Here is a 16996-nt window from a genome sequence, read left to right on the forward strand (position 1 = left end):
TCTCTCTAAATTATAGCATAACCAGGAGCAGAGGAGTTGACATATCCTGAGGTAAGAAAATCAAGGTGCTTAGCTCTTTCTGTGAATGATTATCTTTCTTGATAGAATTCTAAAGAACATAATACAGGTGTGTTGGGATATAATGATTATACCCACTAAAAACTCTATTTTTTCATCACAGCTGTGATTGGTAAATACTGATTATGTTTGCAATAATATCCAGTCATTCATTTTGAAAGGCCTGTCTGGCTTTTGTATAGTATTACCAAAAAGATAAATTAATGGGCATGCAGTAGTAATCATTACCACTAAATTTTCCAGGTACTATTAGATAATAGCACTGATTTCTGCCAGTCTCTTGGGATGAAAGCATTGCTTTTAATGTACCACCTTGGTGCAGGTGTGATTTAATGGCTTCTATTTGACAAGCCTACCATAATGACCCTCACCGCACAGGAACAAATCTAGGCGTTCTAGTTACTAAGTATGTACTCTAGGACCAAGGAAGGAAGCACAACATGTGGCCGATATTACACTGGATGTCTTATCAGATGACTCAAACTACATCTTCATTTTGAAATGAACTTCCAACTCTATTTATTATGACCAGTGAATGATGGTGGAGTTTGGGGCTCTAAGAATTAGATTCAGTTCAGCGACAACCTGCAATAATTCCTGGAAGGTCTGGGTGTTTCCCTTGCCCCAGACATGTTTACCTTGGTAATATTTACATTAGCAACTTCCTGCACTTTTTTTGGGTGAAGGCTCTCTTTTTCTAGAGTAGGTCTTTTATTTTTTCATTTGGGCTAGATAGGATAAAAATCTGTTGTTATGAGCCTTCTGGCAATGAGAGGTGGTGAGATTAGGTCTGTATGAGAATCAGGCCTCCCTGCAGCAAGTGCCCGAGGTAGAAGATTTTATGGACAGTAATGTTGATTCTCTCATAAATAGAGTAGCTGCTTCTATAAGGAAAGAAGGTTTAGGATGATGTAGGGATTCAGAGCTCTTAACTTACCCATTTTTATCAAAATGACCCTTTTTTTAAGTACATTTTATTGGTTATTTTGTTACAATAGTTCCAATTTTTTCCCCTTTGCTCCCCTCTGCCCAGCAACCCCCCACCCCCAACAATGCCCCCGACCTTGTCCATGCCCATGGGTCGTACATACAAGCTCTCCTGCCTCACCCTTTCATATATTCTTCTTCTTCTTTTTTTAAAAATAAATAAATAAATAAATAATTATTTTAACAATAAAAAATAACAAACCCTCCCTCTCAGACTTAAGACCCTTTATAATTTTATAAAGGACAATGGGCGAAGGTCTCGAGCTCCTCTAGCTGTTTTAAGCTGGACATGGTCGTCATGCTACATACCCTTGGGTCCAGAAATCCCTAATAAGAGTGGGGGTGTGGAGGGGAGGGTGGCTTTCCCACATGGGGAAGGATTGTGCAGACTCCAGGTCAGCTGGCTGTCCCCGGACAATGGCATGCTTGATTTAACAGGCTGGCATCCTTGTTGTATTCTGGGGGCAATGGATTTGGCAACAGGGTTAAGGGACATCATTCAATCTCGAACCACTAGATGACAAAAGACAAGTATTAATTTTTCAATGTCCCACATTAGGGAAAAGAAGGGCTTCTTTGGAGGAAGGTGTGTCAGGTACATCTCACTTGTCCAAAACCCTTTTGCCCATTATACTTAGTTTTGACTGAGGGAAATATTTTAGGTTTCCCCCCTCTCAGGCCTCTGGGCTCTTTCTGTCCAAGCCTTTAGGACAGAAAAGAGATACCAGTTTTAAAGTGAAGTCCACAGACCACCCCATTCTTCACCAACCCAGCGACTTAGTTCAGCCAAACCACTGAGTCTCAGGAGGCAGCAATGCAGACAGGATTAAGCGAGGTCTATATGTACAGACAATCACTCGCAATGAGATCGTAGGCTTATGCCCTTTGAAAACAGAAAACGCATGTTAATTTATGTAACATAACCCACATACAAGTCTCTAAATCTGTAGGACTGTCTTATCAGAAAGACATCCAGTTGCAAGGCACTTGACATTCTTCTTGCCTGTAAATTAAACATCCTTGATAATGCCACAGACATAGTTTAACTTTCAAATGAAAACAAATTTTAAGTGAAAAGAAACCTTAAAGATGGTTAGCTGCACTACTTTACAGTCCTCCACTAAGCATTGTGATTTTCCTTGAATCGCGATTTTTCTCCCTAGGATTACCCTCCTTGTCATTAAAGGGACTGCATTAAGTCTATTTTTAATTTATCCTGTTCATTTGCATAAACACAACAAGAGCAGAAAATGATCACTTATGATCTTTAGTTCTGCTTTGCTGGAGCTTACGCAAGGAACATTTAGGGTGACCTTCAGTCTGCCCTTCAGGGCACAGAAGCTGAGCCACATACCTGGCATTCAGCCTTGCCTGTAAACACCTGTCTTTTCCAGGTCCTTCTGGTTTTCCATTGTGCCTTAAGGTCCCATCTAGCCATTTTTCAGGAAAACAACCTTCATTCCTTCCCTGGAAAGATTGCCATGGACCGCGCATCCATCCAAGGTACCAGGCCTTTTATCTCGTGGACTTTTATTACCTTTGAAAGTCAATCCCAGTTCCTCAGGGCTTTTTGGTAACAACCAAAGCCCAAGCATGTCTCCTTCAGGCATAATATTCCAGTCAAAGTCTTAGTTAAAAAAAAACAAACCTCTATTAACAACTGGTCTTATTAGTTTTATGCAAAGAAACCTATGTCACTACTTACTTCTCTAGAATGACAAACTCTGGAGGGATCAGATAGGAAGAAAAATATACAGTGTGAAGGAAAATCCTTGTCCTTCTAATATTCACTGAACTTGCATTTCCATCCTTTATATTTTATTTTTTTCTCCCACTAAACATTTTTTTTTTGTTTTTCCATTACAGTTGTCCCACTTTTTTCCCCCTCTTCCTTCCCTGCACCCTGCCCCCCTTCTCCTACATTCAGTCCCCACCCAGTTGTCCATGTCCATGTGTCATTTATACATGTTCTTTGACTAGACCCTTTTCCTTCTTATCCCCTTCTCCCTCCCATCTCCCCCTTGGTTACTGTTAGTTTATTCCTTGTTTACATAACTCTGGTTCAATTTTGCTCATTTATTTGTGTTGTTCATTAGTTTCCGGTAATAGGTGATAGCATAGGGTATTTTTCTTTCATTGCCTGGCTTATTTCACTAAGCATAATTCTCTCTAGTTCCATCCATGTTGTTGTAAATGGTAGAAGTTCCTTCTTTCTTTCAGTACTTATTCATTGTCATTTTCCCCCTTTGTACTCGTGTTCCTCTCTGTTTCTTCAGAAAGCAGACCCTTTAGCATCTCTTGCAATGCTGGTTTGGTGGAGATGTATTCTTTCAGCCTTCTTTTGTCTTGGAAACTCCTTATTTCACCTTCCATTTTGAATGAGAGTCTTGCTGGGTAGAGTATTCTTGATTGTAGGCCTTTGTTTTTCATTGCTTGGGATATTTTTTGCCATTCCCTTCTGGCTTGCAGTGTTTCTGCTGAGAAATCTGATGATAGCCTTACTGGAGCTACCTTGTATTTTATTAGTTGTTTCTCTCTTGCTGCTTTTAGGATTCTCTCTTTGTCTTTGAATGTTGCCATTTTAATTATGATGTGTCTTGAAGTGGGCCTGTTTGGGTTCATCTTCATTGGGACCCTCTGTGCTTCCTGGACGTGCGTGACTCTTTCTCGCCTCATGTTAGGGAAGTTTTCTGTCATTAGTTTTTCAAAGAGGTTTTCTATCCCTTGCTCTTCTTTTTCTCCTTCTGGAATTCCTATGATACGGATATTATTACATTTCATGTCATCCTTCAGCTGTCTTAGAGCCTCTTCAGTCTTGTTTAGTCTTTTTTCGTTTCGTTGCACTGTCTGGGAGTTTTTGTCTACATTGTCCTCCAGCTTGCTGATCCGATCTTCTGCTTCCTCTAGCCTGTTTTTAATTCCTTCTACTGTGTTCTTCAATTCAGAGATCATATTCTTCATTTCCTCCTGGCTCTTATTGATAGCTTCCATGTCCTTTTTGATGCTGGTATAATTCTCAGGAAGTTCCTTATAGTTCTTCTGGAGTTCACTGTAGTTTTTCTGGAGTTCTTTGTAGTTTCTGCTGAGCTCATTGAGCTTCTCCATAATACATGCTTTCAATTCCATATCTGATAGTTTGCTCCCCTCTATTTTATTTAGCACTCTTTCTGGGGATTCTACCTTTTCTTTAAATGGAGGGTTGTTTCTCTGTCTCCCCATTTTTGTGACTCCTATTGTTTGTTGGTGCTTCTTAGAACGATCTGCACTTCCTGGATCTGCCCCTGGTGGCGTCAGATCCTGTACCAGGCTGGGCCTAGGCAGCCTGTTGGAGACTTCCAGGGATCTACTGCCTTTGTCTGTCTCCTTTAGTTGTTAATCTATTCAATCTGTGATTAGCAGTCAGGCTTAAGGACTGTGGTTGTGGCAGTTTAATTCCTGTAGGCAGGGCTTTTGCTTCCCCTCAGGTTGACGCCACTTGGAGGGGGGGGGGAATGGTCTGCCTGCAGTGTGGGTATGAGTCAGCACTGGGACCTGGTCAGCTGCCTCCCCAGCTCTCCCCTCAAAGCCACCACACCAAACTCTTCCCAAGCGTCTCCAGTCCTCTCTGCCTTCTCTCCGCTCAAGCCCAGGGTAAGTGGGGGCCAAAATATTTTGGTATGTGATCCACTTAAGAGCTCTTTTTCTCCAGCTGTTTCTCTCCGGCTAGCAAGAAACCCTGTGGCTTTTCGCTTTTCTCAGCTGGTTACTATTTTACTTTCCACTCTGTTGCTGTAGGCTGGGGAGCCCAGCTGGGGGTTTAGACCCTGCCCTTCTCAGGGGGGATCACCAGCGGCTGAGCTGTTTCTCAGTCCCTTTGGCTGCCACCGGTGGGAGCCCAGCCAGCTCTTCCGCGTCTCCGCACTCCCTACCAGTCACGTTGTGATGTAGCGGCCTTTTCTGTCTCTCCGTGGTTATAAGACTTCTCTTCAGCTAGTGTTCAGTTGGTTATTCCAGATGATTTCTCCAAAATTAAGTTGCAAGTCTAGACTAGTTCTGGGAGGAGGTTAGTGTAGCTTCCCCTTACTCCTCCGCCATCTTGTTTTTCCCAAAATGACCCTTTTTTCACGCCATGCCTTAGTGTTAGTGAAGGGAACTACAGAAGCTCCACATTGAAATGGCACTGCAACCTTGTAACATTTATGATCAGTGTTATCTTTTTTGTGGCTGAGCAGAACAGGGAACCTTTGAAAAATTTGATAGAGATTTTAAATTTTAGTTCTGAGCTAGGCATTCAAAAACTTGCACTTCTCCTCTTCCCTGGGTACCAACTTGGGTTTTCAGAAGCAGCCATCCTATGCCACAATCTTTGTAATCTCTGTATGACACAATTACTAATGAACAGTCACTTGATAATAAAATATCAATATAAGCACACCAAATATATATCACATTTTCCCTCAATTTACATCATAGTTTAATCTTTCAAGATAACTGATTTTATAAATTGGAAGGATTGTTTAGTGGGGTCACAAAATCTATGTTAAATCAAGTATGGTCAAATAACAATCACCTTTCTGTTACTAAGAGAGCAAACCCAAATTTAAAACTCTCCTCACTAATTAAGCCTAAGTTTAATTAGTCAAGCAGCTGAGCTAACTCTAAAATACAAGTAACAGACATTAATAAAATTCCTATTGCATAATGTGGGGAATTTGTGAAATTATAACTGTGTAAAATGAAACTCATATTATCATGTGAGGTGCACATTAAGACGACATGCTGACCTATGCCCGATCTAGTACGGTGATGGTTTTCAGTATTCTCTCCAATTTGTTTGAAGTCTTTTAAGGCCCATAAAGACCTTCAGGTTTGAAGCTAGGTCATGGACAGGTGGGGAAATAAGCAGGGGTTGGGTAAAATGGCAATCGTGTATTCAGTGGAGTTTGTCTAAGCATCCAGTCTGTCGTTTGCTTTGCTTCTCTCTGAAATACTAGAACCACAAACTCAGTTTTTCTACCAGCATTTTGGGGCATGGATCGTCTCCATTATTCTCAATAAGTACCACTAGCTGTTTGACTCCTTGGGGACTCATGTTACAAAATTAGAATGTGTTAAGATTTCTGCTCTATAAATTTTTATTAATGTTCAGCCAGATTTCCCTCATCTTCTAAACCCTGTTGAACAATGTTAGACCTGCACATCTTCAGTACCTTCCTTATGCCAACAGAATGCAGTCTGGTACAATTGCCTATTATTTTCATATTAACAAATGAAACTGTATCTGCACTGCACAAGAAGAATTCCTTAGTGTTCTAGGTATCATCTTCCACTCATTTATAAAAATCATCAACCTTAATATCAACCTACTCAAATTTTGCCTTTCAGAATGTGAAGAAATTACCAATCAGGAATAGTATCTGATAAAGGGAACATTATGTTCTAAGTTGTTTCATCTAAAATAAGAATAGGTCTATCTAAATAATTTAAAAGATTTTTCTTACACAGAAATTGTTTTATAGCACTGCTATCATGCTATATTCATCCTTGAACTAGACAGTTTCTATAGAAGTGAAACTTAGAAAACTTAATTTAACTAACAGCTAAGAATGATTTATAATTAGTGTATCAATTATTCATATGTAAATGTTTCCAGGCTACAAGAAATATGTATACAATTTGTCACAAAAGCAGGGCAATTTCTTCACAAGATAAATATGCTTAGCAAATTATTTTCTCATAAAGCAAAGGTGAAATTAAGCTGAACCCGTACTGAAAAATCAAAAATGTGAATTAGTCAGGCACAAATTAGTTTTTCCTGTAGGCTTAAAAACAGTATCTAATAGCTCTACAATCATGTGATATTTAATATCCATATATTTGCATATAAATTACTCTTTAAGATATCTTTAATATTTATATGGAAAGACTGCTGAAAATGTAGTGAATGTTAAAACCAGCAATAAAATGCATCTATTGTTTGAAAAATTGTTCCTCTTGAGACTGCATCGATGACTTCCACATTACATTTTCTTAGTTTATGCTACTCAACAATATTTTTCAAATGCTCTAATGTCATAAACATAGCAAGCCAACTGCAAATCACACTATTTATTTTGCTTCTAGTCACTAACACTAAAGCAAAAATTTTGGAGCTAAAATTTACCTGACAATTTTGCAGATGATGCATGAGGAAGATTATTGGTATTCTTTCAATGCAATGCTGGTCTAGCATACCTCCTTTAATTTTCCTTCACTGTGGTTATAATATTGAGAGTGAAGGCCATGCATGTCTACATTCAAACAAAATTATGTAAAAGAATAATCACTGTGCATCATGAAAAGTGCAGTTGCTGTGCAACTTAATCTGCTTGCCTCCCAGTGTTTTGGACTCAAGCCTCTCTAGCCATATGGGAAGAGCTGGATGATTGTGGTACAATACTTGGTATTGTGGGTTGAATTGTGCGCTCCCAAAAGATATGTCAAAGCTCTAACACCTGGTACCTGTTAATGTGATCTTATTTGGAAATGGAATCACTGAAGCTGTAATCAAGTTAAGATAAGGTTACACAGATTTAGGGTGAAATTTAATGCTACATGACTGGTGATATTGTAAGAAGAGAAGAGACACAGAAAACCGACAGGGAGAATGCCTTGTAATGATGGAAACAGAACTTGAATGATGCTTCAATAAGCCAAGGGGTACAAAGAATTTCTGGCAACACCGGAAGCTAGAAAAGGCACAGAGCATCTTCTGTTGGGCCTTCAGAGTGAGTGTGGTTTACTGGTATATTCTAGTCTCCAGAACTAAGAGGAAATACATTTCTGTTGTTTTAAGCCACCCAGTTAGTCGTCATTTGCTACAGCAGACCTAAGAAACTAATAAACCTGACTTTTTATGAGAGGTGCTTCTGTTTATTAGACACAAGAGGCCTTTATTAAAATGTGTTTTTTTAAAGGACAATGAGTTGATTAGCAACTATTAATATATTTTTTTGAAAAGAGTATCTGAAGAAATGAGACAAAATCAGATGCATTTTTGATAATGAAAATTACAAAATATGAAATCTATGTAAAATAAAGTGACATAGCTGGGGCCTGATTATTGTATTCCCTGTGTATTTACCGGGTATGGTAAGAGTTTATTAACTGAAAAAAGAAAAAGAAAATGTGGATTGGGTGGCAGTAAGGATGTTAGAAATACCCCTGTATTTTCACTCTGTATTTAGAATCTGGACAAAAGCATAAAAATTTCCCATGATGTTCGCATTAAAACCAAGGGTAAAAGAAAATTGGATGAAGATTAAAAACTCATAGTATAAAACAGAAAGAGAGGTCTTTAAGCATTATAATTTTCAATATTTGCTGATATTAGAATGAAATGTAGGCTAGAGGACATTAATGGAAGTAATTAGTATCCAATAAATTGAACTAAATTATTATTAAAATGTATTATAGTGATAATATCAATACAAATGATATGGTAATAAAGAAAGAATATTCATATGCTAAGAATGGAACATTTTAAAACTAATCATCTGGAGTAATTTGTTTTATTTTATCTAATTCTCACATAAAACTTCATTAGATTGTATGGCAGCTTTAGTTATTTAAGTAAAAGCTCTGAAGTTAAATTATTATAGGAAAGAGCTACTCTAGAAATAAAATTTTATAATTCAAATAGAATATAACTCATAACTATCATTTCAACCTATCTTGTAAAGCAATTTTTTAGCACATTTATTTATTTTGTTATTCAAATGATGAATAAGACCAGGTGGTAATCCAGACAATTTAAGATTTTGCAAAATACAAGCTTAACTGATTTTGGCATCAAATCTTTGGTTGTTTAACAAACTAACTATATTATTTTAATAAAAACAAACTGTGTAGAATTTATTTTTCTTCTCAGGGATTTTTTTTCTTTTATAAAGTCTTGGAATTCACAATACTAAGTAGGTGCTAAAATAGGTGATTGATAAGCCAGCCACAAATAATACAGATAGTTGGGGCTACTTAAATAGAGGCCTGATAAAATTCAGAAGTTTGTTTATATATAAATGTCAGAAAAATTATTTCAAATTCAAATAGCCAAGAAAAATTGGTATTCTTTCAATGCAGTGCTGGTCTTGACTAACTATTGACTATGCAATTTTCAACCCTGAAGGGATAAGAGGTTAGCTTGTGGATAATTGTCTGGATAAGAAGCAAATAGTCTGTCCAGAGGAACAAATAACACTAAAGATTATAATCTGGAGACCTGTTCGATATAAAAACTTTCACATGGAACACAGGAATATTATCCTAATATTTCTTTAATTCCTTGTATACTCCTAACTTCTTAAAGAATCTATGACCCAGTCATAATTTTTACTGGTTTCCTTATTAATTAATGATTTAAATAAAATCTTTGACATGTTAATTTTATATAGTATGAGAACCATTTCTTTTTTAATTTTGAAAATTATACTTTATTTGTTTTGGAGATTGTCCACTGAGGTGCCCAAGTGGACTCATCACAGAGCCAAGTAAATGGTATTGTAGGAGATGTGTGTGCCATGGGAGGTTTGAATCCAGGCATAACTTTTCTTGGTTCCTCAAGTGATTATTAAGTGGCAATCATTTTTAACTATTCTTGTTAGTGTAGGTAGTTAGCTAGTTATTAATAAGGAAGGAAGTGAAAGGGATCAGATAATAAACTGGGAAGCTGAATCGGATATTAGACCAGCATTCTATTAAGCTTACTAGGAAGCTATGGCATTTACAGACTCATTTTCACACTCCAGGGGACTGCAGCCAAGTAGATTTAGTACTGTAGGCAGAGAGAAAATCTCCCCAGGTGTGCTGTCCTGCCAGGTATCGGGTATCAGAATTATTGGAGGGAGGAGGAAGGGAAAATTTCACTGCTGGGCACATGCACAGTAGAAACCAGATGATGTAATGGAACTTTTTGACATGAGAATTAGAAATCAAAATTTCATGGGGGAGGTGTTTCTACTTTTGGACATGCCTGGTAAGAGCTGAAATGGGGGCATAAAAGTGCAGAACCTAGCCTGGGGAAAACTGGAAAGGTAATCAGATTGGATAGTTATATGAAAAGGTGTCACTAATCATCAAAGAGTTGCAACTTAAAACCACAGTGAGATATCGCCTCACACATCTCAAAAAATACAAGTGCTGGCAAAGATGTGGAGAAAAGCAAACCTTTGTGCACTGCTAGTGGGAATGCAGACTAGTGCAGCCACTGTGGAAAGCAGTATGGAGTCACCTCAAAAAATTGAAAAGGGAACGTGATTCCACTTCTGTGAATATATCTGAAGAAACCCGAAACACTAATTTAAGATAATATGAGTGTACCCCTATGTTCATTGCAGTGTTATTTACAAAAAGCAAAAATTGGAAGTAGCCCAAGCACCCAACAGTAAACTAGTGGATAAAAAAGATGTGATATATTTTCACAATGGCGTACTATTTGGCCGTAAAAAGGAAGGAAATCTTGCCCTTTGCAATAGCATGGATGGACCTGGAGAATATTATGCTAAGTGAAATAAGCCAGTCAGAGAAAGACAAATACCGTATGATTTCATTTATATGTGGACCCTAACAAACAAAACAGAAACCGACTCATAGATACAGAGTATGGACTGAGAGCTGTCAGAAGGTAGGGTGGTTGGGTGCTGGGTGAAAAGGGTAAATCAATTAATACAACAGACAGAAACAACAATATGGCTATTGTCAGAGAGAAAGAGGGTGTGGGAGGCTGAAGAAGGTAAAGGGGCCATAAGTGGTGACAGAAGGTGACTTGACTTTGGGCGGTGAACACACAATATAGTATCCAGATGATGTGTTATAGATTTGTGCACCTGAAACCTGTATTAACCAATGTCACGCCAATACGTTCAATTAAAAAAGATTTCAAGAAGGGAAGTTCTAGGGTTTTTATGTGATGCTTTGTGAGGCTACTATTCTTAGAGACACTAAAGCCAACTCTCCTCCATGAAAAGAGAAGTCTAAGAGCTGAAGATGGTCAAAGGGATAGTTGGAAAGGACTGGGTCCTTGATAGCATTGCTGCATCATTGATTTAAACAATGCTGTAACCATTTGGTCTCTTTCCTTTTTGTAATATGCAATAATAAATCTTCCTATGGTTTAAGCCATTTTGAAAAAAAAAAAGAAAAGGAGTAAGAAGCTGTGGTTATAGAAAGTTGTGTTATATATAGTTATAAGCTTTGCTGGTCTGCTAACATGTTTGTATACGACAGTTTTCACTTCTTTGACCCTCAGTTTTCTCTGTGAATAGAAGTTATTATTTTGGTGAAAAACTGTAATTAATACAGGTGGGTGAAATTATATTAGGAACAAAATGACAGAAATACAATGACCTGTTTTTTAAAGAAGTTTGAAACTTTTACTATCAGTTATATTAATGTAAATATTAAATTAATGATTTCTTTCTGATCACTTGTTTCAGAGTCTTAACAAGGGGTAGTATGAGTTACTCTTTATCTTCTGTATAATGTGTCCAATAGCAGAGGCTCTATATTTTTTTCTGTATAATTGTTTTTTATGTTGACTTTTTCATGTCCTCAATTATGAAAAAAAGCAAGTAAACATTTTATTTGCTTTTGAATGTGCTATTTCCTTAAAATCATGCTGCCCTCTTCTATGTTTATCTTAAAAAATATTGTCCCTTTGGTTATGTAGGTGACAGAATATTGTTTTTTCCGTCAACCCTGATTCAATATTAATCTAGTTACAAATCTTCTTTGAGAACTCTTGATTTTTAACTTCCAAGTGTCAGCCCTAAATTTAGAAAATAATGAAATAAAATTTTACAATATATTTCACAACTAAAATTATCTTTGAAATTTTTCATGGTATTATTTGAAAATTATAAAGGTAGCATTTTGTCTTATAAGAAGGAGGCTGCTATAAGTAACTAGGTTTGCTTGATGTGCTTCATATTTCTTAATTAGCTCAAAAGTTGTCAAACCCAATGAGCACAGAGCTTTCTGTGTTTAACACGAGAGAAATGTCAAATCAGAAGAATTGTTCATCTTTCCCAAGGTTTGTATAGGTAAAATTCAATTAACATAAGTGTTTTAGTGAGGGTGAAGGGAACCAAGTTTTGCTACCCTGAAATATGTTCTTTGTGAGATATTGTTTTAAGCTGGTTATTTTGAAGAAATGAAAGACTCAAGCAGAGCCTACTGTTTTAGCACCCTTTGTTAAATCTCTTGTACATGGGTATATTTTCTATTTAGTTTACTTTACCTCTTTGTCAAGAACCAGTTGTCCATATCTATTTGCGTGTCTGCTTAAGCACTTGCTTGTTTTTCATTGATGTTTCGATCATTATGCAAATACCACATTGTATTGATTACTGTACCTTTTATCATGAGACTTGAAATGAATCAGTTTTAGTCATCAAACTTTCCTTTTATTAAAGGTTTTACTTTTGAAGCATTGTTAGATGCACAGAAAAATTGAGAGGACATACAGTGATTTCCCATATAGTCCGTGCTCCGATAATACATGCCTGGCCTTCCCAATATCAGTACCTCCCTACAGAAGGGTACATTTACTATAATAGATAAACCTACATTGACACATTATTATAACCCAGAGTCCATAGTTTACATTGTATAGTTTACATAGTTTATATTGGTATTTTACTTTTTATGGGTTTAGACAAATTCATAATTACATGTATCCACACCATTACACAACAGTTTTAGGGTCCTAAAAATTGTCTTCTTTTTAGAAGTAGTTTTGGTTGTTTTAGGTTCTTTGCATTTCCATATTAGTTTTAAATTGGCTTATAATTTACATGAAAATAAATGAATTCTCTTCATTTATTTAAGATGTCCTTAATTTTTCTCAGCAACATTTTGCTATTTTATTTTATTTTTTATTTTTTTAGTGAAAAGAAAAAGAATTATTTATTTAACAGTTATATAGATTTAGTTATTTGAGGATTTCTGTTAAGTCTTATGTTCTTTAAAACACCCATAAACACATATCCTTGCCTCCCCCCTACCAAACCAGGCTAGTTTTAGAAAAGTCAGAGAAACCCTTTCCCTGGTTTCCAAACACAGTTCAGCTTTACCAGTAGCTGACAATCATTCAATCCTGACTGGGGAGACCTCGTCTGTGTTATGGGGTCCACCAGCTTTTTAACCCAGAACCTCGTGGAGTCTCAGCCTCCTTGTAAACTGCATAGTTAGTCCTTTTGTAATCCGCACAGTCAGTCTCAGCCTCAGTCAAATGCACATAGTCAGCCTCAACCTTAGTCATATCCGCACCAACATTTTGCTATTTTAATGTACAGGTTTTGGATGAGGTTTGTCCAGAAAAAGTCCAACCATTGTTACTATAATGAGAATGGTTTGTGACATCGATGTAACCTGGCTGCCAAGGAAAGTGGACTAGAATGCACATGCACAAACAATGACAACTTCACTGTATTAGTCACTGAGGGTGTAGACATAGTTGAGTGAGGATGGGTACTATGTGGCTGTCACATTCAAAATGACTGAATAGATAGAACAACAGATCTGCATCAAATTTTGCATTAAACTTGAGTATTCCTATGCAAAAACTATCTGAATGACTCAGAAGGCTGCAGCTCTGGGCAACTGGTGATTGGCCACTTCATCACAGCAGTGCACCCACTCATGCATCATGTCTCGTGCAGAGTTTTTTTTTTTTGTGAAACACCAAATCACCCAGGTGACTCAGCCCTCCTACAGCCCATATTTGGTGCCCTGTGACTTTTGGCTTTTCCTAAAGGTAAAATCACCTTCAAAAGGGAAGAGATTTCAGATCATCAATGAGATTCAGGGAAATATAATAGGGCAGCAGATGGCAATTGAAAGAACTGTGTGAGGTCCAAGGCTGCCTACTTTGAATGAGACTAAGGTGTCAATGTCCTATGTACAATGTTTTTTTGTATTTTCTTCAATAAATGTCTCTATTTTTCATATTACATGGCTGGATACCTTCTGGACAGACCTTGTATATCTTTTGTTTGTTGAACATAGGATTCATGTTTTTGATGTAAATAATATTAACTTTATAATTTTAGTTTTCAGCTATTAGTTACTAGTATATAGAAATACAATTGATTTTTATGTATCTCAAAAGCTTGCTAAACTCACTTATTAATTCTTGTAACTTTCATATAGTATAGAGCCCATATGATTTTCTATAAAAATGATTTGGTCATTTGTAAATGAAGTCAACTTTACTTCTTTGTATCTAATCTCTTTTCCTTCCTTCCTTCCTTGCTTCCTTCCTTCCTTCCTTTCCTCCTTCCTTCTTTCTTTCCTTCCTTCCTTCCTTCCTTCCTTCCTTCCTTCCTTCCTTCCTTCCTTCCTTCCTCCATTCTTTCTCTCTCTTTTTTGGTTTTAGTACTATTGCATTGGCAGTGTATTTTATCATAACTAAATGGGCAGACCAAACTATATTCCTATGAGAATCAAATAAGGATATGTTTCCATATTGGGTTTCGAAAGGGAAAAAAAACCCACAGAATAAATCTGGTATGTGTTCTAAGAATATAAAAATTGGTAGGGGAAAAAAAAATTGGTAGGGGAAAAAAAATTGGTAGGGAGAGATTTGAATTTTTATTCTTTAAAGGATTTATAACTAGTATGTATAATAAATGCAGAAAAACCTTATTTTTCAATGTTAATCAATCAATTTGGGGAGCAATAAGTTGTCTTACCTTCAAAACATTCCCCAAATTGGACTACTACCCACTTTCCACCATTACCCTAATCTCCTACTTGGACTATTGTATTGGTTTCCTAACCGATCTTCCTGTTCCCATTCATTACAGTTTACAGTTTTTTCCCCGTGACAGCATTTGAAGAAACTCTCTCAAAACCAAAATGTCAATGAAATCATGTTATTCTCATTAAAATAGTCCAATAGCTTCCCTTTTCTTACAGTAAAATTCAGTGGACTTACCATGTTTATTTAAAGGTCATATATAATTTGGCTCTCAGTTATCTAAGTCTCCTACCACTTTCCCTGCATTGCTTACTCTGCTTCTTTTTTCTTGAGTATAATGTTAACACTTCTACTTCCGAATCTTTGCATTTGTTATTACTTCTCCTTGAAATGCTTTTTACTGATATCTATATGACTCACACTCTCATTTTATTTATGTTCAAATACCTCCTCACCTGAGAAGCCATAGCTAATGCATCAGTATGAAACACGCCATTCTGTTTTTTACCCTCTTTGTTCGGTTTATTTTTATTTTTATTTTTTATCTCTTCCCAATTAGATTACAGGTTTTGTGATACCAGGGATGGTATTTTGTTTACCACTGTATGCATATATATACCGCCCTGGTGCTTAGAATAATGCCTGACATAGAGAAGATATTCAATAAGTATTATTGAATAATGATTATTTTAGAATGAATAAATTAATTTTATCAACAGTACTGGCTTTTAGATACTGAAGTTCTGGTGAGTGATCAGCTAGCCATTATGATTTCCTAAGAAATGAGTATATCTGTATTATACAATTTTTAGTGAACTAGTCAACATAAGAATCAACAGTATAAAATAACAAACAACATAGATACGGAGAACAGACTGACAGCTGTCAGAGGGTGGGGGGTTGGGGTACTGTGTGTAAAGGTGAATGTATTAAGTAGTATAAAATGCCAATGCCGATTAGCCACAGAGATGAGGATTGAGGCATGAAGAATATAGTCAATAATGTTGAGATAACAGGGTATGGGGCCAGGTGGGTGCTTTTAGCAGTGAGCTGGCCCCTCTGTAGAATGCATGGTTTCCTGGCCACTTTGCTGTACATCTGAAACTGGTCTGGAATGGTATTAAATGTAAACTATGGTTGAAAAATAATTTTTTTAATAATCAACATTTACTTTAACATATCAGGTTTTCATGCACCCCCAATTTATACTAAATTTAATGTTTGTTCTAAAAATCATAGGACTACCTTTATTTTATTTTATTTCATTTTTTGGAAAATTATAACAAACCCTTTATTCATTTACTTTTAACTATTTCATAAACATCATAAGAGAAACTGACTCATTTGTGATGAAACTTAGAAAAATTTCTTTTTCCAGAGAGCAAACTTATAAATCCCTTTGGCTCATTTTCCTAATCCTCCTTCACTGTTCTGAAGAGATCCTGATTCTTCTAGATTTTTGGTTAGATGGATCGTTTCCAAACTAATTGGACTCTCCATGTAGGTAGTTCCTGCATAGAGTTTTCCGGTAACTGGATTTATGACTTGTCCAACTTTGAAAATGATCTCAGCCAGCTCATGTTTCACATGTTTCATTCGTTCGTGGAACAGGTAAAGCTTTTGAGAAGCACAATATCCCCAACTGTGCACTGCTGGAGAGCATCGTGAGCAAAGTAGGTTTTTCGTTTGTTAAAATACTTTAGTAAATAGGGATCCAGAACAAGCCTGGTTGTTCTCACTTTAGCGGTTCTTTGCATTGCTGTCCCAATCACTTTCCCCACGACCCATTTGGCATGGACAGATGTACGAGGTATTGACATTTCAGGTGGCTTTAGTCAACTCCAGGTTCCGATCCTACCTTTAGATTAATTTCTTGCCACAGTGAATTACCTAATGAATATTTGTATGAGTTTCTTTCTTCATTTACCTTTGAGCTTTCAACTCTGAACATAAATCGGTGATTAAAATGAGAATCATGAAACTGGTGAATACATTCAAGATATTAAACAAAATTTAAAATAAGCACAAAATTTCCAGATGTATAAAAAGATTTGGCCTCATCTGTAAAACTGCTTTGATACAAAGAATGAATCAGTAAGAACAGTTCTAGAATCTTAGTATGTATACAGTTGCTACCTTATATAACGATTTTATTATTGTGAAATTACCAACAAGTCTAAATATTCTTTGATTTAAAAAACCACAGCAATAACCTTA

At 36.5% G+C, this 16996-nt stretch overlaps 1 pseudogene; it reads right to left on the reverse strand.

Annotated features, from left to right (window-relative positions):
- Positions 1 to 16126: 16126 nt before the first annotated feature.
- Positions 16127 to 16630, reverse strand: LOC150022161 (small ribosomal subunit protein uS17m pseudogene; annotated as a pseudogene).
- Between the last annotated feature and the right edge of the window lie 366 nt (positions 16631 to 16996).

This window comes from Furipterus horrens, unplaced genomic scaffold (genome assembly GCF_987537825.1).
Source record: "Furipterus horrens unplaced genomic scaffold, mFurHor1.1.pri manual_scaffold_1, whole genome shotgun sequence".
Taxonomy (NCBI): domain Eukaryota; kingdom Metazoa; phylum Chordata; class Mammalia; order Chiroptera; family Furipteridae; genus Furipterus; species Furipterus horrens.